Raw genomic sequence first — 25,478 nt, forward strand, 5'->3', positions numbered from 1 at the left:
TCCCAACTTCCCAGTTGTCTTGAACTCACTGGAGTCAAGTTTTCGCAGTTCCGAGTTAGTTGTTTTGAGCATGGCACAAATCATGCTTTATTGACAGCATGGCCAATGTTGAATGTTTATCATTTTAAACTTGGAAAAGAGTCCCTTAATCCCAGATTTGGGACAACACAGCCACTGTCACTGATTCCGTCTAAACCACTCATGGTTGAATTTGCAATTTCCAACTTGTTGTGTAATGTTTATGTCCAATGGCAGATGAGCATCGATACGTTTTATCTATAATTTGTCTTCATTAATTGTCTTCATATGACAAGGATTAAAAAGGATTTTCCAGTAGATTGGAGATTTGATTCATGATGATGACTGCTAGCTAAACATTTTGTTGACATGATCAATCCAATCAAAGCTACTATACATATAACATGATTTGACGTCATTTTATCTGTAGCCAATGACCTTGAGCCTTCTTGGATGGGCACTTCTAATGTAACTCTATGGCAGCAACCAAGGGGCTAGAATTTTTTAAGTCAACCCTTCGACTTGGCAGTGACGTAGTGTCTCCATGAGTGTCAGAACTCTGAGCCAATAACGACGCAACGCTCCGTATTTTCTGCTGGCTTGCTCCACCACCACAGAAAGCATTGAGCTACGCTAAAACACCTGCATTTTGGAGCTGCCTTACTCAAGAAAACAAAAAAGAGACCATGTTTAATGATATATATATATATATATATATATATATATATATATATATATATATATTTACATTGTTTGCAAACTATTATGTGACACATATTAATGCCAAAATAACATGCAAAACAGGGAAGCCCCAACAACAAAACAATACTTTTTTAATACATTTTTTGCTAGAAATATGGGGCTCAAAACAGAATGACGGGTCACCTCTGACCAATTGGTAGATGTCAACAACAAAAAAGTAGACATTGAATATCCCTTTGAGCATGGTGAAGTTAGTAATTAGGCTTTGGATAGTGTATCAATACACCCAGTCACTACAAAGATACAGGCGTCCTTCCTAACTCAGTTGCCGGAGAGGAAGGAAACTGCTCAGGAATTTCAACATGAGGCCAATGGTGATTTTAAGACCGTGTTTAATGGTTGTGATAGGAGAAAACTGAGGATGGATCAACAACATTGTAGTTACTCCACAATACTAACCTAAATTAACGAGTTATAAGAAGGAAGCCTATACAGAATAAAAATATTCCAAAACATGCATCCTGTTTGCAACCATGCACTCATGTAATACTGGAAAAAATGTGGCAAAGAAATTCACTTTTTCTCCTGAATACAAGACATTATGTTTGGGGCAAATGCAATGTTGATTATGGCAGCCCCCTGCACCTCTCTGATTCAGAGGGGTTGGGTTAAATGCGAAGACACATTTCAGTTGAATGCATTCAGTTGTACAACTGACTAGGTATCCCCCTTTCCAACACAACACATCACTGAGTACCACTCTTCATCTTTTCAAGTATGGTGGTGGCTGCATCATGTTATGGGTATGCTTGTCATTGGCAAGGTCTAGGGAGTTTTACATTTATTTAAAGAAATGGAATACAGCTATAAGCACAGGCAAAATCCTAGAGGAAAACCTGGTTCAGTCTGCTTTCCAACAGACACTGGGAGACTAATTCACCTTTCAGCAGGACAATAACCTAAAACATAAGGCCACATCTACACTGGAGTTGCTTACCAAGATGACATTGAATGTTCCTGAGTGGCCTAGTTACAGTTTTGACTTAAATTGGCTGGAAAATCTATGGCAAGACTTGAAAATAGCTGTCTAGCAATGATCAGCATCTTGACAGAGCTTGAAGAATTTAAAAAGAATAATGTGCAAATATTTTACAAAGCTCTTAAAAATGTACAACAAAATACTCACTGCTGTAATTGCTGCCAAAGGTATTTTGAAAAAGTATTGACTCGGGTGTGAAAACTTATGAAAATGAGATATTTCTGTATTTTTATTTTCAATACATTTGCAAACATTTCTAAAAACATGTTTTCACTTTGTTATTATGGGGTATTGTGTGGAGATGGGTGAGAAAACTAATATTTAATCAATTTTGAATTCAGGCTGTAACACAACAAAATGTGCAATAAGTCAAGGGGAAGGGGTATGAATACTTTCTGAAGGCACTGTATGTTCACTCACTCACACACTCACTCACACACACACAGAGAGAGACTTGAGTATGTGTCGGAAAATGTGTTTGTGTAATATGCATGCTTCAATGCAAGAGAAGGCACACCAGCGAGGAAGGCTGAATTAGATTACTTGGAATCACTCTGGCATGAAAAGCCTCTCTGCTCCTCTCATCCCCTACCCTCCCGTCCTATCCTCTCCTCCTCTCCTCACCCTCTCATCCTCCCCTTCTCAACCTGCTGATGGAACAGAGGAAGTAAGGTAATATAAAAGCAGTTCTTGATCCTGCCCCACTTCCCCCCCTGCCAGAGGGAAAACATGAACATGAACTGTGTTTCTGCGTTACACTCTGTCTCTTTGGTAGGACAGGACAGGAGACTGCACAAAGGTCTGTATCAGTGACACAACAATAATGTCTTCCAGCTGTTGATCCTTTTTGTTTGGGGTGTAGATGGTTCAGAGAGGAGAGCAGGCAGCTCACTATAGGCCAGGGAGAAGAGAAGAGCATTATTATTACTGATGGGTGACAGAGAATCAGAGAGTGGTATAGTAGCCTAGCGCTAACCTAGAAGGTTCAGAGAGGAGAGCAGGCAGCTCGCTATAGGCCAGGGAGAAGAGCAGAGCATTATTATTACTGATGGGTGACAGAGAATCAGAGAGTGGTATAGTAGCCTAGCGCTAACCTAGAAGGTTCAGAGAGGAGAGCAGGCAGCTTGCTATAGGCCAGGGAGAAGAGAAGAGCATTATTATTACTGATGGGTGACAAAGAAGCAGATCTTGGTAGCTTAGCGGTTAGAGCGTTGGGCCAGTAACCAAAAGCTCACTAGTTCGAATTCTGGAGCCGACAAGGTGAAAGATCTGTCGATGTGCCCTTGAGCAAGGCACTTAATCCTAATTGCTCTGGATAAGAGCGTCTGCTTAATGACTAAAATGTAAATGTACCAGAACACACTGGATTCTCCAATTACATTGAATGAACTACTGGACCAAATATAAAAATCCTCCAACCCACAAAGCGCTGTGGTGTTGATGGTATCCTAAATTAAATGATAAACTATACAGACCACAAATTCAAATTAGCTATACTTTAACATCACCCTCGGCTCTGGCATCTTCCCCAATATTTGGAACCAGTAACTGATCACCCATCCTCAAAAGTAGGGACAAATTGGACCACAATAACTGCTGTGGGATCTGTGTCAACTGCAACCTCTGGAAAGTCCTCTTTATTATCATTAACAGCAGATTCCTACATTTCCTTACTGAAAACAACGACCTGAGCAAATATCAAATTGGCGTATGATAGACCACATATTCACCCTGCGCACACTTATTGACAAACAAACAAACCAAAACAAAAGTATGCTTTTCTTAGGCTTTGTTGATTTAAAAAAAGCTTTTGATTCGATTTGGCAAGAGGGTCTGCTATATAAATTGATGGAAGGTGTTGTTGAGGAAAATACTGTACATACGACAAGATGACATCCATCAACAAGTGTATGCTTAAATTGGCATAAAAAACACAGGAGCTCCTCAGGCTGTGGGGTGAGACAGGGATGCAGCTTGAGCCCCAACCTCTTCAACATTCACTGAGTGTACAAAACATTAGGAACACCTGCTCTTTCCATGACATAGAATGACCAGGTGAATCCAGGTGAAAGCTATAATCCTTATTGATGTCACTTCTTAAATCTACTTCAACCAGAGTAGATTAATGGGAGGAGACACTTTAAAGAAGTATTTAGAGAGCCTTGAGACAATTGAGTCATATATTATGTAAACTCAGCAACAACAAAAAGCGTCCCTTTTTCGGGACCCTCTCTTTCAAAGATAATTCGTAAAAATCGAAATAACTTCACAGATCTTCATTGTAAAGCGTTTAAACACCGTTTCCCATGCTTGTTCAATGAACCATAAACAATGAATGAACATGCACCTGTGGAACGGTCGTTAAGACACTAACAGCTTACAGACGGTAGACAATTAAGGTCACAGTTATGAAAACTTAGGACACTAAAGAGGCCTTTCTACTGATTCTGAAAAACACCAAAGGCAAGATGCCCAGAGTCCCTGCTCATCTGCGTGAACGTGCCTTAGGCATGCTGCAAGGAGGCATGAGGACTGCAAATGTGGCCAGGGCAATAAATTGCAATGTCCGTACTGTGGGACAGGTACAGGATGGCAACAACAACTGCCCGAGTTACACCAGGAAAGCACAATCCCTCCATCAGTGCTCCGACTGTCCGCAATAGGCTGAGAGAGGCTGGACTGAGGGCTTGTAGGCCTGTTGTAAGGCAGGTCCTCACCAGACATCACCGGCAACAACGTCGCCTATGGGCACAAACCCACCGTCGCTGGACCAGACAGGACTGGCAAAAAGTGCTCTTCTCTGACAAGTCGTGGTTTTGTCTCACCAGTGGTGATGGTTAGATTCACGTTTATCATTGAAGGAATGAGCATTACACAGAGGCTTGTACTCTGGAGCCGGATCGATTTGGAGGGTCCGTCATGGTCTTGGGCACAGCATCATCGGACTGAGCTTGTTGTCATTGCAGGCAATCTCAACGCTGTTCGTTACAGGGAAGACATCCTCCTCTCTGATGTGGTACCCTTCCTGCAGGCTCATCCTGACATGACCCTCCATCATGACAATGCCACCAGCCATACTGCTCGTTCTGTGCGTGATTTCCTGCAAGCCAGGAATGTCAGTGTGCTGCCATGACCAGCAAAGAGACCGGATCTCAATCCCATTGAGCACGTCTGGGACCTGTTGGATCGGAGGGTGAGGGCTAGGGCCATTCCCCCCCAGAAATGTCCGGGAACTTGCAGGTGCCTTGAGTGGAAGAGTGGGGTAACATCTCATAGCAAGAAGTGGCAAATCTGGTGCAGTCCATGAGGAGGAGATGCACTGCAGTACTTAATGCAGCTGGTGGCCACACCAGATACTTACTGTTACTTTTCATTTTGACCCCCCCTTTGTTCAGGGACACATTATTCAATTTCTGTTAGTCACATGTCTGTGGAACTTGTTCAGTTTATGTCTCAGTTGTTGAATCTTGTTATGTTCATACACATATTTACACATGTTAAGTTTGCTGAAAATAAACGCAGTTGACAGTGTGAGGAAGTTTCTTTTTTTGCTGAGTTTATGTATGCTACTCATAGGGTGAATTTGCAAGACAAAAGATTCAAGTGCCTCCGAACAGGGTATGACTGTGTCAAGAACTGCAACGCTTTGGGGTTTTTCACGCTCAACAGTTTCTGGTGTGTATCAAGAATGGTCCACCACCCAAAGGATATCCAGCCAGCTTGACACAGCTGTAGGAAGCATTGGCGTCAACACTGGCCAACATCCCCGTGGAAGGGTTTCGACACCTTGTAGAGTCCAAGCCCTGACTAATTGAGGTTGTTCTGAGGGAAAAAGGGGGTGCAACTCAATATGATGGAGATGTTCCTAATGTTTGTACACTCAGTCTATATACTGTATCAACAAATTGGCGAGGGCACTAGACCAGTCTGCAGCACCCTACTAGAATCTGAAGTCAAATGTCTACTGTTTTCTGATGATCTGGTGCTTCTGTTCCCAACCAAGGAGGGCCTACAGCAACACCTAGATCTTTTGAACAGATTCTGTCAGACCTGGGCCCTGACATTGAATCTGAGTAAGACAAAAATAATGGTGTTCCAAAAAGGTCCAGGACCACGAATACAAATTCCATCTTGACACCGTTGCCCTAGATCACACAAAAAAACTATAGCTACCTCAGCCTAAACATCAGCACCACAGGTAACTTCCACAAAGTTGTGAACGATCTGAGTGACGAGGCTAGAAAAGCATTCTATGCCATAAAAAGAAACTATAATAAAATTCTCAATTCGGATCTGACAAAAAATACTTGAATCAGTTATAATACCCATTGCCCACTATGGTTGTGAGGTCGGGGGTCTGCTCACCAACCAAGAATTTACAAAATTGGACAAACACCAAATTGAGACTCCGTATGCAGTATTCTGCAAAAACATCTTCCGTGTATAACCTAAAACACCAAATAATGCATGCAAGCAGAATTAGGACGATACCCGCTAATTATCAAAATCCAGAAAAGAGCTGTTAAATTCTACTACCACCTAAAAGGAAGCGATTCCCAAACCTTCCATAACAAAGCCATCACCTACAGAGAGATTAATCTAGAGAAGAGTCCCCTCAGCATGCTGGTCCTGGGGCTCTGTACCCAGACCCAACCAAATCATGAGAAAACTAAAAGAGAATTACTTGACACATTGGATAGAACTAACCAAAAAACGAAACAAACTGCAATGCTATTTGGCCGTAAACAGAGCGAGTACACAGTGGCATAATACCTGGCCACCGTGACTGACCCAAAATTAAGGAAATCTTTGACTTTGTACAGACTCAGTGAGCATAGCCTTGCTATTGAGAGTGGGTGCCATAGGCAGACCTAGCTCTCGAGGGAAGACAGGCTAAGTGCCCACTGTCCACAAAATTAGGTGGAAACTGAGCTGCACTTTCTACCGTCCTGCCAAATGTACAGTGCATTCGGGAAAGTATTCACACCGCCTGACTTTTTCTACATTTTGTTACGTTACAGCCTTATTCTAAAATGTATTTAAAACCTTTTTTTTTATCAATCTACACACAATACCCCATAATGACAAAGCAAAAACAAAATGTATAAAAAAATTATAAAACTGAAATATCACAATATTCAGACCCTTTACTCAGTACTTTGTTGAAGCACCTTTGGCAGCGATAATAGCATCGAGTCTTCTTCGGTATGACGCTACAAGCTTGGCACACCTGTATTTGGGGAGTTTCTCCCTTATCTATTAGGTGAAATATCACAGTGTGCCATCCCAGCAGCAATATTTGTGACCTGTTACCACAAGAAAAGGGCAACCAGAGAAGCACAAACACCACTGTAAATGCAAAATATATTCATCTGTCTATTTATTTTCCCTTCGTACTTCAAATATTTGCACAATGTTACACGACTATACTGTACATAGCCAGTAATATAACATTTGAAATGTCTCTACTCTTTTGAAACTTTTGTGAGTGTAAGTTTTACTGTTCACTTTTGTTTATTATCTATTCCACTTGCTTTGGCAATGTAAACATGTTTCCATACCAATAAAGCCCTCTGAATTGAATTGAATTGAATTAAGAAAGAGAAAGAGAGAGGGTGCTGCTCTAATCTCTTTAATCTAGTTGAGTGGGGGAGACTTCAGAGAGAATGCTGAAGGCATCTGTTGATTTGCGCATTGCTTTGGTTTAGAAAAGGCTTTCATCTGTAATTAGGACTAATTAGGCTAATAGGCAAGATTGTCTTTTGCCATAACGGAGAAGCTACTTTAGACCAGAAATAATCCCTTAAACAAAAATGGGGAATCCATAAGTGGCCATGCTGCAAAGGTTATTATGTAATAAAGCTAATGACTATGAATAATGGCAAGCATATTCAGGGTTGGATCACATTTATGGCTTATTGTCACAGTTGCTCCTAAACTAATTTATGGCATGACCTAAATGACTGTGCCTTTGCTCTAATTGATTATAACCAAAACAATGAAATGTTATTACATTTCCAGAGCCAAGTGATAGCGGTCTACTGTAGGTGACACCTCTGAGAGAGAGAAGAATGTTCTGAAATATTAACACTCTTTCTTTCGTCTTTGAAGCATCCTCCTCCTGAGCGTTATAGCAGGGACACCTACACGCTGCCAGCTCACAGTGCTGTTCAATGGTTTGTCACCCATTTCAAACCATGAAGCAGGATTTCTGGAAGTGCCCAATAATGTCAAAGGGAATTCAGATATATGGTAAATAGAAATCAAAACTGGATGGTCTATAGAGACAGATGGAAGGGGTTGAGCGTAGCTGAAAGATGGGACTAAAAACAAACAAAAGATAACTCATGTAAAATATACTGTGTCTGTAAAATGTATATAGTATGTATAAGCTGGAAGTAGAAGCCTATGTGTCATTGTCCATGAGTTTAGGAGATGGGTGGGATGGTTGGGATGGGGATGGGTGGGATGGGTGGTATGGGTGGAACACCTTAAAAATATTTTTTCTCTCCCCCTTTTTCTATGGCTCTCCTTTTCTCACTTGTGCTTTTTCAGAAGAGCTTTCCCTCACATTTTTCCTCCTCCATTCTTCCTTCTCTCCCTTCCTCCATTTCTCTGTTTACTTCAGACAAACATACAGTGCATTCGGAAAGTATTCATACCCCATTTTGTTACGTTACAGCCTTATTCTAAAATGTATTAAATTGTTGAATCTGCAATCCCATAATGACAAAGCAAAAACAGGTTTTTAGACATTTTTGCAAATTTGTAAAAAAAATAAAGAACTGAAATATGACATTTACGTAAGTATTCAGATCTTTTACTCAGTACTTTGTTGAAGTACCTTTGGCAGCGATTACAGCCTCGAGTCTTCTTGGGTATGATGTTACAAACTTGGCACACCTGTATTTGAGGAGTTCCTCCCACTGGAAGGTTCTCCTATCTCCACAGAGCAATTTTGGAGCTCTGTCAGAGTGACCATCGGGTTCTTGGTCACCTCCCTGACCAAGGCCCTTCTCCCCCGATTTCTCAGTTGCCCGGTCGGCCAGCTCTAGGAAGAGTCTTGGTGGTTACAAACTTCTTCAATTTAAGTATGATGGAGGTCACTGTGTTCTTGGAGACCTTCAATGCTGCAGAAATGTTTTGGTACCCTTCCCCAGATCTGTGCCTTGACGCAAACCTGTCTCGGGGCTCTACGGACAATTTATTCGTCCTCATGGCTTGGTTTTTGCGCTGACATGCACTGTCAACCGTGGGACCTTATATAGACAGGTGTGTGCCTTTCCAAATCATGTCCAACCAATTGAATTTACCACATGTGGATTCCAATCAAGTTGTAGAAACATCTCAAGAATGATCAGGATGCATCTGAGCTAAATTTAGAGTCTCATAGCAAAGGGTCTGAGTACTTATGTAAATAAAGTATTTCTGTTTTTTACTGTTAATACATTTGCTCAAATTTCTAAAAACCTGTTTTCGCTTTGTCATTATGGGGTATTGTGTGTAGATTGAGGTAAAACATGATTTAATCAATTTTAGAATAAGGCTGTAACAAAATGTGGAAAAAGTCTATACTTTATCGAATGCACTGTACATTGATATTAACAGTGTGGATTAATTGCTTTCTCCCGTCATCTCCCCACTTACTCCCCATGGCTTCTCTTCTCTCGCCAATAGTGGGATGTAGCTGTTTGTTTTTTGGGTCACTTAAAGATGGATCTTAAACGAAGTAATTGGAGGCTAAGCTGATTCCTCAGCAGCACGGCAGGAGGCTGGTCTATTATCTTTTACCATCCTGAAGTAATATGCTCCTGTCCAACCCAGCCTCATCATCATTACCCATGCTGCACTGCCCCAGTGATGGAGAGAGGCTGAAAGGACAGGGCATATATCATATCACCACTCGTATGTCGTCCTGTCCCAGCCTTCCTCGGCAGCAAACTGTGCTCACTCACACACAGCACATTCAAACAGCATGGAGACGAGGAGAAATGAAAGGAGCAGTTTGTATTCATGTGCTCTCCGAATGGTATCGTTAAACAATAGATTATCACCCTGGTCTTCTCCGGCTACTTTGTCTCTCACATGATATAGTCATCAATCAACAATACTCAATTGAATGTTTCATTATTTATTTGTTATTTTCAACAAAAACTAAAATTCCTTGCACCTTAGTACACATCTTCTCGGCCAGGCAAGTGAAATAGCAGGATAGGGATTTATCAAACCCATACCAGAAACACAGGTTTGAGAGCAGAGCATGCATCCAGCACTCAGCCAGACATGTGCTCTGGTAACAGGATATGAGCACACAGACATCACAGTGAAGTTTATACACTGTTTTCAGATCAGGATCTGGGTGCGGATACATGAATATACAACTGAATACTCCAAGTATTAAGGTACAGTGCCTTCAGAAAGTATTCATACCCCTTGACTTATTCCACGTTTTGTTGTGTTACAACCTGAATTCAAAATGGATTCAATATAAATTTTTCTCATCCATCTACACACAATACCCATAATGACAAAGTGAAAACATGTTTTGAATGTTTTTTGTCCAAATATATTGAAAATTAAATACAGAAATATCACATTTACATAAGTATTCATACCCCTTTGCTATGACACTCCAAATTGACCTCAGGTGCATCCAATGTCCTTTGATCATCCCTGAGATGTCACTACAACTTGGAATCTACCTGTGGCCAATTCAATTGTTTGGACATGATTTAGAAAGAAACATACCTGTCTATAATGTCCCACAGTTGACAATGCATGTCAGAGCAGAAACTATACCAGGATGTCCAAGGAACTGTCTGTAAATCTCAGAGATAGAATTGTGATGAGACATATATCTGGGGAAGGTTATAGAACAATTTCTAGAGTGTTGAAAAACTATTCTGTGGTCTGATGAGACAAAAATTGAAATCTTTGGCCTGAATGCAAAGCACTACAGTATGTCTAGAGAAAACCAGGCACAGCTCATTGTCACGTCCTGACCAGTATAAGGGGTTATTTGTTATTGTAGTTTGGTCAGGGCGTGGCAGGGGTGTGTTTGTTTTGTGTTATCAGGGTTTTTGGGTATGGTTCTATGTTTTTGTATTTCTATGTTTTTCTATGTTGTGTATTTCTTTGTGTTGGCCTGGTATGGCTCTCAATCAGGAACAGCTGTATATCGTTGTTGCTGATTGGGAGTCATACTTAGGTAGTCCTTTTTTCACCTGTCTTTTGTGGGAAGTTGGTTTTGCATTGCTAGTTGTGAGCCTGCAAACTGTTAAGCTGTCATTCGTTTTCTTGTTTTTTTTCGTTAAGTGTTCAATAAAAGTTTAAGATGAGCACTCAACCCGCTGCGACTTGGTCTACTCCCTTTGACGGCCGTTACAGAACTTCCCACCACCAACCGACCAAGCAGCGGGGTAAGGAGCTGGAGAGGAGCTATCGGGAGTCGTGGACCTGGGAGGAGATCCTAGCCGGAGAGGGACGATGGAGGAAGGCTGGAGAGGACCGGGAGTGTTTTGCTGGAACACGGCTGGCATGGAAGCCTGAGAGGCAGCCCCCAACAATTTGTTTTGGGGGGGGCACACGGTTAGTTTGGCTGGGCCAGGGTTGAGCCCTAAGCCAACTCCCCGTGCTTACCGGAGGCAGCGTGGTACTGGTCAGGCCCCGTGCTATGGGGTGATACTCACGGCGTCGAGGCCGAGCATCCACAGGCCGGTGTGCTCGGTGCCAGCGTCCCGCATTTGCCGGGGGGAAGCAGGCACCCAGCCAGTACGGGTGGTGCCAGTCCTGCGCTCGAGACCGCCAGTGCGCCTCCACGGCCCAGTGTATCCTGTCCCTGCTCCTCGCACTAGCCTTGGGGTGCGTGTCTCCAGTCTGGTACCTCCACTACCAGCCCCACGCACCAGGCCTCCAGTGCGTCAGCCCAGTCCAGCTCGTCCTGCTCCTGCTCCTCGCACTAGCCATGTGGAGTGTGTCCCTAGTCTGGTGCTTCCTAGGCCAGCCCCACGCATCAGGCCTTCAGTGCGCAGTCCCCGTCCAGAGCTTCCGGCAACAGTGCCCTGTTCAGAGTGTCCGGCAACAGTGCCCTGTTCAGAGTGTCCGGCAACAGTGCCTCGTCCAGAGTGTCCGGCAACAGTGCCTCGTCCAGAGTGTCTGGCGACAGTGCTTCATCCAGAGTGTCCGGCAACAGTGCCCCGTCCAGAGCTTCCGGCGACAGTGCCCCGTAGAGAGACGGCCCACAGTCTGGAGCCAGCAGAGATGGCCCACAGTCCGGAACCGAGAGAGACGGCCCACAGTCCAGAACCGAGAGAGACGGCCCACAGTCCGGAACCGAGAGAGACGGCCCACAGTCCAGAACCGAGGGAGTCGCCCTACAGTCCGGAACCGGCGCAGCCAGAGTCGCCCTACAGTCCGGAACCGGCGCAGCCAGAGTCGCCCTACAGTCCGGAACCGGCGCAGCCAGAGTCGCCCTCCAGTCCGGAACCGACACAGCCAGAGTCGCCCTCCAGTCCGACGCAGCCAGAGTTGCCCGTTGCGAGGGTCCCCAGTCTGGGGTCGACGGAGAGGGACCTTGCTCTAGAGGCGACACTGAAGTGGGGTGAGCCAGTGGTGGAGCGGGGTCTGCGTCCCGCTCCTAAGCCACCTCCGTAGGGGGGAGTATTGGGAAGGGGGGTGTTGCAGAAGAACCGTCGGTGACGGTGGCCACCCTCCCTTCCCTCCCCTGTAGTTTTGGGATTGTTTTGTTGTGGGTTATTGTTTTGCTAGTTTTTTGTTTCAGGTGCATCCGAGGTCTGCACCTTTGGGGGGGGGTGGGGGGGGATACTGTCACGTCCTGACCAGTATAAGGGGTTATTTGTTATTGTAGTTTGGTCAGGGCGTGGCAGGGGTGTGTTTGTTTTGTGTTATCGGGTTTTTTTGGGTATGTTTTTGTTTTTCTATGTTGTGTATTTCTTTGTGTTGGCCTGGTATGGCTCTCAATCAGGAACAGCTGTACATCGTTGTTGCTGATTGGGAGTCATACTTAGGTAGCCCTTTTTTCACCTGTCTTTTGTGTGAAGTTGGTTTTGCATTGCTAGTTGTGAGCCTGCAAACTGTCAAGCTGTCATTAGTTTTCTTGTTTTTTTTTCATTAAGTGTTCAATAAAAGTTTAAGATGAGCACTCAACCCGCTGCGCCTTGGTCTACTCCCTTCGACGGCCGTTACACTCATCACCCTTCTAACACCATCCCTACCATGATGCATGATGGTGGCATGCTTTTCAGCGGCAGGGGCTGGGAGACGGGTAAGGATAGAGGGAACAATGAATGAAGCCAAATACAGGCAAATCCTTGATGAGAACCTGCTTCAGAGTGCATATGACTTTAGACCGGAGCAAAAATGTACGTTCCAACAGGACAATAACCCCAAGCATGCAGCCAAAGCAATGCTGGAATGGCTTCAGTCAAGAATGTGAAAGTCCTTAAGAGGCCCAGCCAAAACCCAGACTTGAATCACATTGAAAATCTTTGAAAAGACTTGAAGATTGTTGTTTACTGCCGCTTGCCATCTAACTTAATACAGCTTGAGAGAATCTGCAAGGAAGAATGGGAGAAAACCCCCAAATCCGTATGTGCAAAGCTGATACAGACGTACCCAAGCATTAAACGCCGCCAAAGGTGCTTCTACAAAGTATTGACTCAGATGACTCAGGTGTGTGAATACTTATATGAATAAGATATTTCTGTATTTCATTTTCGATAAATGTATATAAAAAAAAAAAATTAAACAATTTTGAATTCAGGCTGTAACACAATTTTTTGGGGAATAAATCAAGGGGTATGAATACTTTTTGATGGTACTGTATAAGGCCTCTGGTCTCAATCAATGTCTGAACAGCACACGACACGACACTACACTACACTGCACTGAATTACACCACAGTACACTACACTACACTAAATTAGACTATGCTACACTACACAAAATTATACCACACTACACTAAATTACACCACACTACAGTACACTACACTAAATTACACTATGCTACACTAGACACAAGTACACTATACTACACTAAATTACACTACACTTCTCTACACTAATCAATACTACACTAAACTCATCTATACTAATCTACACTACACTAATCTACACTACACTACACTAATCTGCACTACACCAAATTACACTACACTACAGGGACCTGTATTTGCCCCCTAATTTCATGGCACTCAGGCACTGCTATAGCTGATTGCCTTGCCAGGGTAAAGCATTGCATTTCTTTGCATAGAATGACTCATAGTCTACAATGGAGGCTGATGTATGAATCCCAAATCCATTAGAAGCTGGTACAGTATAGCTGGGAGGTTGATGAAAGAGAGCACTAGCTTTGAGCCTACTGCGGTGTTCACGTGTCATAATACATAGAATGTTAATGAGTACAACATATAATGAATGGTCCTCTGATCCGGAACCACTCTCTCCTTGATCACAGAGGACTCACTGTTTAAATACCTTTTTAAACTGCATTCTAAATGAGAGGGATCAGTTCTTTCCATCCATGTTCCTTCTCTACAAAGCCTTCTCTACAATAGGCTGGAATAGATAGGCAGAGTGATTCTCACTTGTTGTTGATAAGGCTTCTAGCGGCAAGGCTAGTGTGGGCGGAACTAAGTTTGCAAGTTTGCCATTTTCAAAAGAGTAGAAGTGCTTATTTTAATGGTGTATTCTTTTGGTGTCAGACGTGAAATACAGAGTGTCTTGAAATGCCTACATAATTGAAAGGCACATTTTTTTGTTGTGATTGTGGCTTCTTTTAAAGTCGACTCTTATGGGTGTATACAGGAGTAGAAGCAAGCCCATGATTAGAATCTCCAAAGTTTTGCTCTCCAAAACATCAGCCCAAAATGTAGACGCCCCACTGATGTTTTCTGAACAATGAAGTTTCCTGCCCTGTGTCAAACTGATCACATTACGGTCGCCCTAAGGGACAAACCTGCTTTCAAAATAACAGCCCGCGAAGTTTGGTAATATGATGCAAAGTTATTTACAGGAAAACATTGGAAAGAGAGGATTGTCAAAAATAAGAATTTCTAGTCATATCTCAATGGCAGTATTTTCACAAATGGTCTGTATTGGTCTTGTATCTGAATGCAAATGTGATCCTGTGAAGCTTGAGAGAAAACAGACCGGGTGTTATTTGGGGTTGGTAATGGACTCAGCAGTGGAGTCGACCTTTGAGCCTGCGGAGGGGGGTTTCTGTCCAGAGGGCAGCTAAGCCAAGCTAAGCTGGCTGTATGGATCTTGATCGGAGCCAAGTGAGGAAATCAGTCAGAGAGATCAGGAGGTCATTCCCACCAGACCTGAGCCAGAGCATAGGAAGAGCTCTCTATCGATCGGCTGAAAGTGATAGATAGGAGGCTGAAATGGAGTAGGCTGATACAGACAGAGTTGCATCCCTGGCTGCATCTCTATAGCCCTGAAGTCCAGGCTCCACGGGTGAACAGCGGGAAGTAGAGCATCAGCAGAGCATCAGCAGAGCATCAGCAGAGCATCAGCAGAGCATCAGCAGAGCATCAGCAGAGCATCAGCAGAGCATCGCTATACCACCACCAGCACATCCAGATGCATTAGCCCCACTGCTGCTGCCCTCATCCTTCCCCAAACCATGTGTGTGCTTTGGGGCAGGTGGAGAGCCCCTTGTGTTCCTGGTGCCTGACCTTGGTGTCTTCTCTCCTGGAGCGCTGCAACTCACTGTCATTTGTACTCATCGGGGATAAGGACTCCTCCCACCCACCTGACCCATTAATCTATACTGAATAAAAATATAAACGCAACATGTAAACATGTTGGTCCCGTGTTTAATGAGGTGAAATAAAAGATCCCAGAAATGTTCCATACGCACAAAAAGCGTATTTCATCTCTGTTAGTGAGCGTTCGCCTTCGCCAAGATAATCCATCCACCGGTGTGTCATATCAAGAAGCTGATTAAATAGCATGATCATTACACAGGTGCACCTTGTGCTGGGGACAATAAAAGGCCACTCTAAAATGTGCAGTTTTGTCACACAACACAATGCCACAGATGTCTCAAGTTTTAAGTGAACGTGCAACTGGCATGCTGACTGCAGGAATGTCCACCAGAGCTTTTGTCAGAGAATTGAATGTTAATTTCTCTACCATAAGCTGCCTCCAATGTCGTTTTAGAGAATTTGGCAGTACGTCCAACCGGCCTCACAACCACGCCAGCCCAGGACCTCCACATCTGGCTTCTTCACCTCCGGGATCCTCTGAGACCAGCCACACGGACAGCTGATGAAACTGAGGGGTATTTCTGTCTGTAATAAAGCTCTTTTGTGGGGATAAAGGGCTGAATGAATTCATTTCAATGGACGGATTTCCTTATATGAACTGTAACAGTAAAATCTTTGAAATTGTTGCATGTTGCGTTTATATTTTTGTTCAGTGTAGATGTACAATGTATCAGATATGGTATTCATGAACTCTGCAGGGGATTTGTCCTATAAAGTTAAAATATAGTGCTTCTACTTCCAGCCATGTTTTATTCACCAGCTTCCTAGCCCAGCATGAGAAGAAGCAATTCCTCGCCACTGTGCTCCAGAGGGTGGTTCACTTCCTGTCTGTTCACTATAATAGCCAAACCTCAATACCCCCTGAAAATGACCTTTCAAAAGACAGGTAATTTGTACTTAGACAGAGTTCTTATATGTTTACAGTGCTTTGCAAAAGTATTCACCCCCTTGGCATTTTTCCTATTTTGTGGCATTACAACCTCTAATTTAAATTGATTTTTATTTGGATTTCATGTAAAGGACATACACAAAATAGTCCAAATTGGTGAAGTGAAATGAAAAAAATAACTAAAATGGCTTTTTGGCCATCAAGGAAAAGGTTATGTCTGGCGCAAACCCAACACCTCTCATCACCCTGAGAACACCATCCCCACATGGTGGTGGCAGCTTCATGCTGTGGGGATGTTTTTCATCGGCAGAGACTGGGAAACTGGTCAGAATTGAAGGAATGATGGATGGCACGAAATACAGGGAGATTCTTGAGGGAAACCTGTTTCAGTCTTGCAGGTTCACCTTCCAGCAGGACAATGACCCTAAGCATACTGCTAAAGCAACACTCGAGTGGTTTAAGGGGAAACATTTTAAATGTCTTGGAATGGCCTAGTCAAAGCCCAGACCTCAATCCAATTGAGAATCTGTGTGTCTGTGTTTTCTATTGAAGAAATCAACCAGAAGTTGAAAGCGCTCTCAGAAATTATAGACTTTCTTTAGACAGTGGAAAGAGCAAAAAATCACCAGAGAGCTTACGAGAGACAAAACATCGTCACAAAAACAAACTAATACATTTTTTTAGAAGCCATGTATGATGCTGTTGTTTTTAAAGCTTCAACTTGCTTTTGTAGTTTTGTGGTTTGTTCACCTTGTATTTTACACCACTCAACTCACATCGCAAGGTATTTGGTTTTTGATTGAAAACTTGTCCATGTAAATTAAGGAATGGAGCACAATCCATAATGTACTGTAATTAATATTTTAAGGAAGGATTTGTCCAATCAGCATGGTGTCATTGAGACACTTTGGTTGCTGGAGGAGAGGTTCACCCATAAATCATGTGTACTCATAAATAATGTAGAACTAGAGCAAATCAATGAGACTAAAGGGTCAATACTATCTATAAGCTGTCATATGGATTGCCATGCCCCCGCAACCCCCTCATACCATCCATGACAGACAGAGAGGAGGGCTCTCTGGTTTAAGTAGATGTACAGAGAAGCAATTCACCCAAAGTAATTTCCCTAATAGGAGATGATATCTATGAATTTTGGAACCTTATAAATCAGTGAATATTACACTTTCCATAAAATAAATGTGTTGAAATTATAGTATTTATTTTTAGAGTGTGATATACTTTTGTGTCTGAGTGTTATCTCTCCACTGTGGATATTCTCCTGGATCTTCTCCCTTCAAACCCACTCCTCCTTTCCTCAGGGCATTGTAGTTAGTTAATGAGTGAGTTTATTTAAAAAAAATAATGTATTTAACTAGGCAAGTCAGTTAAATTCTTATTTACAATGATGACCTACCCCGGCCAAACCCTAACACGTATGACGCTTGGCCAATTGTGTGCCGCCCTATGGGCCGGTTGTGATACACCCTGGAATCGAACCAGGGTCCGTAGGGATGCCTCTAGTACTGAGATGCAGTGCCTTAGACCGCTGCTCCACTCAGGAGCCTGAGTGGCAAACAGTACTGCTGCACAGTAAGGAAAATGGAGGAGGTCCAATGATTCTCATCTAGATCTTGGGTTGATTTTTTTGTGTGATGTGGATTATATTGCACAGCAGAAACGCCAACAGTTCAGAGGAGAATTATTTGCTTTATTTTGAATCTGGCCTTTTATAGCAACCATATGTACCACTCATTATGAATTTAACTGGCAATCAGCTCATACAATTTTCCGTACTGAACAGACATGATGTTGTAAACCTGCCAGGAATGGGCAGAACAGGTGAGGAATAATGAGAAGTTGTTGGAAAGAAGGATGCACTGGTTAGAGGTATTTACATGAAGGCTGTCATTTTATAAATGACTCACTTTCTACCAAACCATGGTTATGATGAGTACTGTACTGTTGAAGAGTTGTGTGTCAAGTGTAAAGCACTGACATGGCTGTATAGTGATACTTCTCCAACTGAAATCATATTGTGCATCACTAGCATACGCTACATGATCTTATTCACAGGGGGAGCCAGGAGCCTCTTCTTAGGCCAAGTTATTCCAATACTACGGTACTTCCAGGGGGATTGATCCTAACTTACACACTGTCATATTGATGTAGGTGAATCAGTTTTCCACCCTACACAAACATCTATACCATCTCATATTCATACTTATAAAGCATACTTCTGCATCATTTGCTTCAAGCTCTGCATTATGACAGTTAGAATTAGAACAGAGCAAGCAACTTGACAGACATATAACAATAATTCTGTTCTTCCCCCGAAAATATATTAACCGTTTTTTTTCCTTGTTTTCCTTTTTAGAATATAGCCATTGTCAGAAGTGAGTTCTGTGTTTTCCAGGAAATGACCAACTCTCTCTATAATTCCCCTGAATTAAGTCAAGATAAATTAAATGTAATACCACCAGCCAAATGAGGCCTCCCTCGTGATAGCTGTGTATAATTTCCGACACCAATAGACCGTGGCCATGGGATTACCAGCATGCTCTCTCATTAGACCTCTGTTCCCAGGCTGGCACTCACTGAAAGTTCTCCACTATCAAAGCAGCCATTGAATCTAGCAGCACTTCCCACCTTGTCTCCCCTGTACTGGCCTGTGTAAGAGTGTAAGAGAGACAAAGAGGGAGAGAGAGTTGGCTTGGTCTCAGGTGGAGAGAAAGAGAGAGAAACAGAGACCCTCATTAATAGGCAGTGTTCATTTTACAAACATCCCCAACGTTGTCATGCAGTGATATATCGTCATTTGTTCCCCTCTCCTCCACCATACTTACTTCCTCCCAATTTAAAGCCCATTGGACTGAGAGAGAGGAAGAGACACTGGGAACTACACAGAGAGGAGAGTACAGTGGGTGAAAGGATGTGTCTCTCTTAGCCTGCTTAATAGCGTCCTGACACAGTTTGACACTCGTTTTATGCCTGGATCATATTCATCATCATGTTATTCTGCTCTTGTTTTATTTTCTCTGGTCACAAATAATGTGAAAAGTAGAAAACACTTATTTCAGAGAAGTGGGTTATCTAGTCACTCAAATTACTTGACTGTTGAAGGACTGTCACATTTGAAGTGCACATTCTGTCTCGTTCAAACATCACATAATCATGTTGAAAATATATAATGAGTGGCCCAGTATTATAATAAATTTTAGACAAGTTATCAATCAATGTAACATATTAGGGATTAGATAAGCTTGCATTGGTCAATGATATGCCTCTACTTATCCTCTCGGTAGACAACGTGAGCAAGGCACATTAAGCTGGGTTTAAAACTGCCACAGTGGTGTGTTGACATTAATAAGTATAAGTATATACAGTACCAGTCAAAAGTTTGGACACACCTACTCATTTAAGGGTTTTTCTTTAGTTTTACTATTTTCTAGAGTGTAGAAAAATTGTGAGAACATCAAAATTATGAAATAACACATGGAATCATGTAGTACCCCAAAAACGTGTTAAACAAATCAAAATATATTTTATATTTGAGATCTTCAAAGTAGCCACCCTTTGCCTTGATGACAGCTTTGCACACTCTTGGCATTCTCTCAACCAGCTTCATGAGGTAGTCACCTGGAATGGATTTCAATGAACAGGTGTGCCTTGTTAAAAGTACATTTGTGGAATTTCTTTCCTTCTTAATGCGTTTGAGCCAATCAATTGTGTTGTGACAAGGTAGGGGTGGTTTACAGAAGATAGTCCTATTTGGTCCATATCATGGCAAGAACAGCTCAAATAAGCAAAGAGAAACAACAGTCCATCATTACTTTAAGACAGTCAATACGGAAAATTTCAAGAACTTTGAACGTTTCTTCAAGTAAAATAACAATAGCGAGGCTTTGTACAGTGGTACCGGTACAGATTCAAAATGCGGGGGCACCCATTAGTCAAGGTAATTGAGGTAATATGTACATGTAGGTATAGTTATTATAATGACTACGCACAGATAATAACAGAGAGTAGCAGCAGTGTAAAAGGGGGTGGGGGGGGGGCAATGCAAGTAGCCTGGGTAGCCATTTGATTAGATGTTCAGGAGTCTTATGGCTTGAGGGTAGAAGCTGTTTAGAAGCCTCTTGGACTTAGACTTGACGCTCCGTATCACTTGCCATGCGGTAGCAGAGAGAACAATCTATGACTAGGGGGGCTGGAGTCTTTCACAATTTTTAGGGCCTTCCTCTGACACCGCCTGGCATAGAGGACCTGGATAGCAGGAAGCTTGGACCCAGTGAAAAACCATTTAGCACTATGATGAAACTGGCTTTCTTGAGGACCGCCACAGGAAAGGAAGACCCATAGTTACCTCTGCTGCAGAGGATAAGTTCATTTGAGTTACCAGCCTCAAAAATTGCAGCCCAAATAAACTGACAGAGTTAACAGACACATCTCAACATCATCTGTTCAGAGGAGACTGCGTGAATCAGACCTTCATGGTCGAATTACTGCAAAGAAACCACTACTAAAGGACACCAATAAGAAGAAGAGACTTGCTTGGGCCAAGAAACACTAGCAATGGACATTAGACTGGTGGAAATCTGTCCTTTGGTCTGATGAGTCCAAATTTGAGATTTTTGGTTCCAACCGCTAGTCTTTGTGAGACGCAAAGTAGGTGAACAGATGATCTCTGCATGTGTGGTTCCCAATGTGAAGCATGGAGAAGGAGGTGTGATGGTGTGAGGGTGCTTTGTTGGTGACACTGTCAGTGATTTAATTAGAATTCAAGGCACACTTAACCAGCATAGCTACCACAGCATTCTGCAGTGATATGCCAAACCATCTGGTTTGCGCATAGTGAGACTATCATTTGTTTTTCAACAGGACAATGACCCAACACACCTACAGGCTGTGTAAGGGCTATTTGACCAAGAAGGAGAGTGATGGAGTGCTGCATCAGATGACCTAGCCTCCACAATCACTCGACCTCAACCAAATTGAGATGGTTTGGGATGAGTTGGACCGAAAAGTGAAGGAAAAGCAGACAACAAGTTCTCAGCATATGTGGAAACTCCTTCAAGACTGTTGGATAGGTATTCCAGGTGAAGCTGGTTGAGAGTATGCCAAAAGTGTGCAAAGCTGTCATCAAGGCAAAGGGTGGCTACTTTGAAGAATCTAAAATCTAAAATATATTTTGATTTGTTAAACACTTTTTTGGTTACTACATGATTCCATGTATTATTTAATCATTTTGATGTCTTCACTATTATTCTACAATGTAGAAAATAGTACAAAATGAATGAGTAGTTGTGTCCAAACTTTTGACTGGTACTGTATATCCACAACAGACGTGTGTTTACCTTTCTCTCCTCTCTCTTTCTCTCCTCTCTACTCTCTCTACTCTCTCTTCTCTCTCTTTCTCTCCTCTCTCTCTCTCTCTCTCTCTCTCTCTCTCTCTCTCTCTCTCTCTCTCTCTCTCTCTTCTCTCTCACTCTCTCTCTCTCTCTCTTGCCACACCAGTGCTTTATCAGTAATACAAGCCTTCCAAATCCATGGCTCAACAGTGTGCTAGACCTGCTCTAGTGGGAGCACTGGCCAAGTTTCCTGGAATGTGGATGTTTTAGGGCAAACAGAGGCAGATGTGGTGAGCGGATCACTAGCCTGTAGGCTGGGATAGCACATGGAGCTTGGCTGGCTGCTTCTCATGCTGGCTGTGTCACTCTGGCTGACACCATAAATCTCACTTATTTTCAGATCCAAGCCAGACGCAGGCAAGAATTATGGTCCAGACAACATCGCCAGGCAGCGACTGCACCGTGCTGAATGCTAACAGAGAGCCCCATGATAAACTGGGCAGCCACTTCGCATACACGTTACAGGGCAAAGGCTGAAAAACACTCTCAATCTGTGTGGCTGAGACAGGGCTGATTGGCTATCAAATAGAGTCCAGAACTGATAGCTATTTGCTCCTGGGTCGCAGAACAACACGTATCAAGGCCGTGCAAGGTAATAGTGTGAGGTAGTCGCTCAAAATAAGTGGGTTGTAGGTATCTGGTTTCTCAGGTACAAGAGTGACAGAAATGTATCCCATACTTAAAGAGTCTAACTTTCCCAGTCAGGTGGTAGCATTACTAGTTAATAGAGTAATCATTCCTATACTACAGGAATCTGGCTCATATTTTCCTATGACCTCTGTCCCATACAGACTAAGCTTTAAGTAACTCTCCTGTTGTGCACCAAGGCTCTCCGTTTTGCATTAAATTGCGCTGTCTGTGTGTGGCTGGCTGTGTGGGCCATTGAAGCATCTCTGTGAGATTCCACTGTGGCTTATTACTGCCAGGACCTGCTCTCTCGCTTCTCCTGCTGGTTCCAGCCTGCTGGGTCACTTCCAGCCTCTGTAACTTCCAGCCTCTGTAATGCTCTGTGTTTCACCGGGCCTCAACCATTTACCTCATCATTTATTATAAAAGACCCTCTGGAAATGGAGGAATCCCAGCAGGGACAGAATTCATTTACTTCAGCCCCTATTTTAGGGGAATTGAATCAAAGTCAGCAAAGTCAGAATCTATATGATTCTATATGCTGTATAACAATGTTAGTCTCTAAAAAATATAATGAAAAGCAATTTGAAGATAGTGCCACATTATTGTTTTTGTGAGTCATTGGTAATTTTTGTCTCAACCAATAATAATTTCACTCCAAAGCCTGAATGGACTGGTAATTGACGCTTACAAACGTCCATGCTCCTTTTAACAGAACTTAATCCCCTTTTTCTCTCTTTTTTCAATGCCTCTTATTCACAAGCACACAAACACAAGTGAAGGTCTTAAGGAGCAGTGTACAAATCCATGTGTTTTCCCCTCATGCAGAGAAAGAGCAATGTTGACAGGAAGTCAAACACACAGCAGATAGAGCCTGTCACAAGGTGTCAGTATTAGTGATATGAAAGGATATAGACATCGTTTTAGAATTAGGTTAATATCCATACCTAAATTCTGCATAATGTAATGCTGTCGTAGAAGCATTTGAGAGCCAAGTCTTCAATACAGACACAGCTTTAACTGAGCAAAGTAAAGAGGGTCGCTCAGTTTCTGCCCATTGTTAAAGCCCTTTCAAAGCCAAACCATTGAAATGATTGTGAACCTCTTTATAGAGGTTTCACAGTAGCAATTAAACAAGACGACCTTGCTTGGTAGGACCTTTTTCACTCTATAGGATTCAATTGTCATGTGGGTTCCTCAATAGAGCAAAGAGCAGACAGTCCTCAATGACCTAAAGGCTGTACCTTGGCTCCAAGGCATTTCTAGTGGTGGTTCAGCTTATTTAGCCGTCTAATTGAAATGGAGATGTAGTGAATGGCTATAACAGACAATGTAATGTCTGAGTGTCTGGCTAAGACAGTAAAGCCTTTCCCAGGCCTATCTTAATTGAACCAATTATCTCTTCTGACAGTGTGATGGCTGTGTAATGAAAGGTTAAGAGCTCTATTGGGAGTAATGAACCCCTGCCGATCCTCTTTCTCTACTAGGGTTCCATTTCACTAACAGTACTAAGGTCAGACACAGCTGCCCACTCACTAATAGTACTGAGCTTGTTTCTCTACCCAGAGCTGTGAACTCACTAACAGTAATGAGTCAAAAGCTGTCCATCCAAAAGCAGTGTTCGTTCTAGAGTTGTCCACCTAGTAGCAGTGCTGATTCTGGAGCTGTCTACTCCATAGCCATCCACTCAGTAATGGTGCTGATTCTAGAGCTGTCCACTCAGTAATCGTGCTGATTCTAGAGCTGTCCACTCAGTAATGGTGCTGATTCTAGAGCTGTCCATTCAGTAATGGTGCTGATTCTAGAGCTGTCCACTCAGTAATCGTGCTGATTCTAGAGCTGTCCACTCAGTAATGGTGCTGATTCTAGAGCTGTCCACTCAGTAATGGTGCTGATTCTAGAGCTGTCCACTCAGTAATGGTGCTGATTCTAGAGCTGTCCATTCAGTAATGGTGATGATTCTTGAGCTGTCCACTCAGTAATGGTGCTGATTCTAGAGCTGTCCATTCAGTAATGGTGATGATTCTAGAGCTGTCCACTCAGTAATGGTAATGATTCTAGAGCTGTCCACTCAGTAATCATGCTGATTCTAGAGCTGTCCACTCAGTAATGGTGCTGTTGTAGAGCTGTCAACTCAGTAGTGGTGATGATACTAAAACTGTCCATGGTGCTGTTGTAGAGCTGTCCACTCAGTAATGGTGCTGTTGTTGAGCTGTCCACTCGGTAGTGGTGATGATTCTAAAACTGTCCATGGTGCTGTTGTAGAGCTGTCCACTCAGTAGTGGTGATGATTCTAAAACTGTCCATGGTGCTGTTGTAGAGCTGTCCACTCAGTAGTGGTGATGATTCTAAAACTGTCCATGGTGCTGTTGTAGAGCTGTCCACTCAGTAGTGGTGATGATTCTAAAACTGTCCATGGTGCTGTTGTTGAGCTGTCCACTCAGTAGTGGTGATGATTCTAAAACTGTCCATGGTGCTGTTGTAGAGCTGTCCACTCAGTAGTGGTGATGATTCTAAAACTGTCCATGGTGCTGTTGTAGAGCTGTCCACTCAGTAGTGGTGATGATTCTAATACTGTCCATGGTGCTGTTGTTGAGCGGTCCACTCAGTAGTGGTGATGATTCTAAAACTGTCCATGGTGCTGTTGTAGAGCTGTCCACTCAGTAGTGGTGATGATTCTAAAACTTTCCATTACATTTTAGTCAATTAGCAGACGCTCTTATCCAGAGCGACTTACAGTAGTGAATGCATACATTTCTTCTCCGTACTGATCACCCGTGGGAATCGAACCCACAACCCTGGCGTTGTAAACACCATGCTCTACCAACTGAGCCACACGGGACCATGGTGCTGTTGTAGAGCTGTCCATTCAGTAACGGTGATGATTCTAAAACTGTCCATGGGGCTGTTGTAGAGCTGTCCACTCAGTAATGGTGATGATTCTAAAACTGTCCATTGTGCTGTTGTAGAGCTGTCCACTCAGTAGTGGTGATGATTCTA

The 25,478-nt window shown here is 43.0% G+C and overlaps 1 protein-coding gene and 1 non-coding gene across 2 annotated transcripts in view; one reads left to right on the top strand and one right to left on the bottom strand.

Moving 5' to 3' along the window:
* LOC106585532 (transmembrane protein 132C) overlaps nucleotides 1-25,478 on the top strand; it is a 217,694-nt gene that overhangs the window by 167,087 nt on the left and 25,129 nt on the right. The window lies entirely within an intron of this gene.
* On the bottom strand, nucleotides 25,247-25,322 carry trnav-uac (transfer RNA valine (anticodon UAC)). The gene has a single exon. It is a non-coding gene; the product is annotated as a tRNA-Val (tRNA).

The sequence above is a fragment of the Salmo salar genome, chromosome 24, assembly GCF_965601325.2.
Source record: "Salmo salar chromosome 24, fSalSal1, whole genome shotgun sequence".
In the NCBI taxonomy this organism is placed as follows: Eukaryota; Metazoa; Chordata; class Actinopteri; order Salmoniformes; family Salmonidae; genus Salmo; species Salmo salar.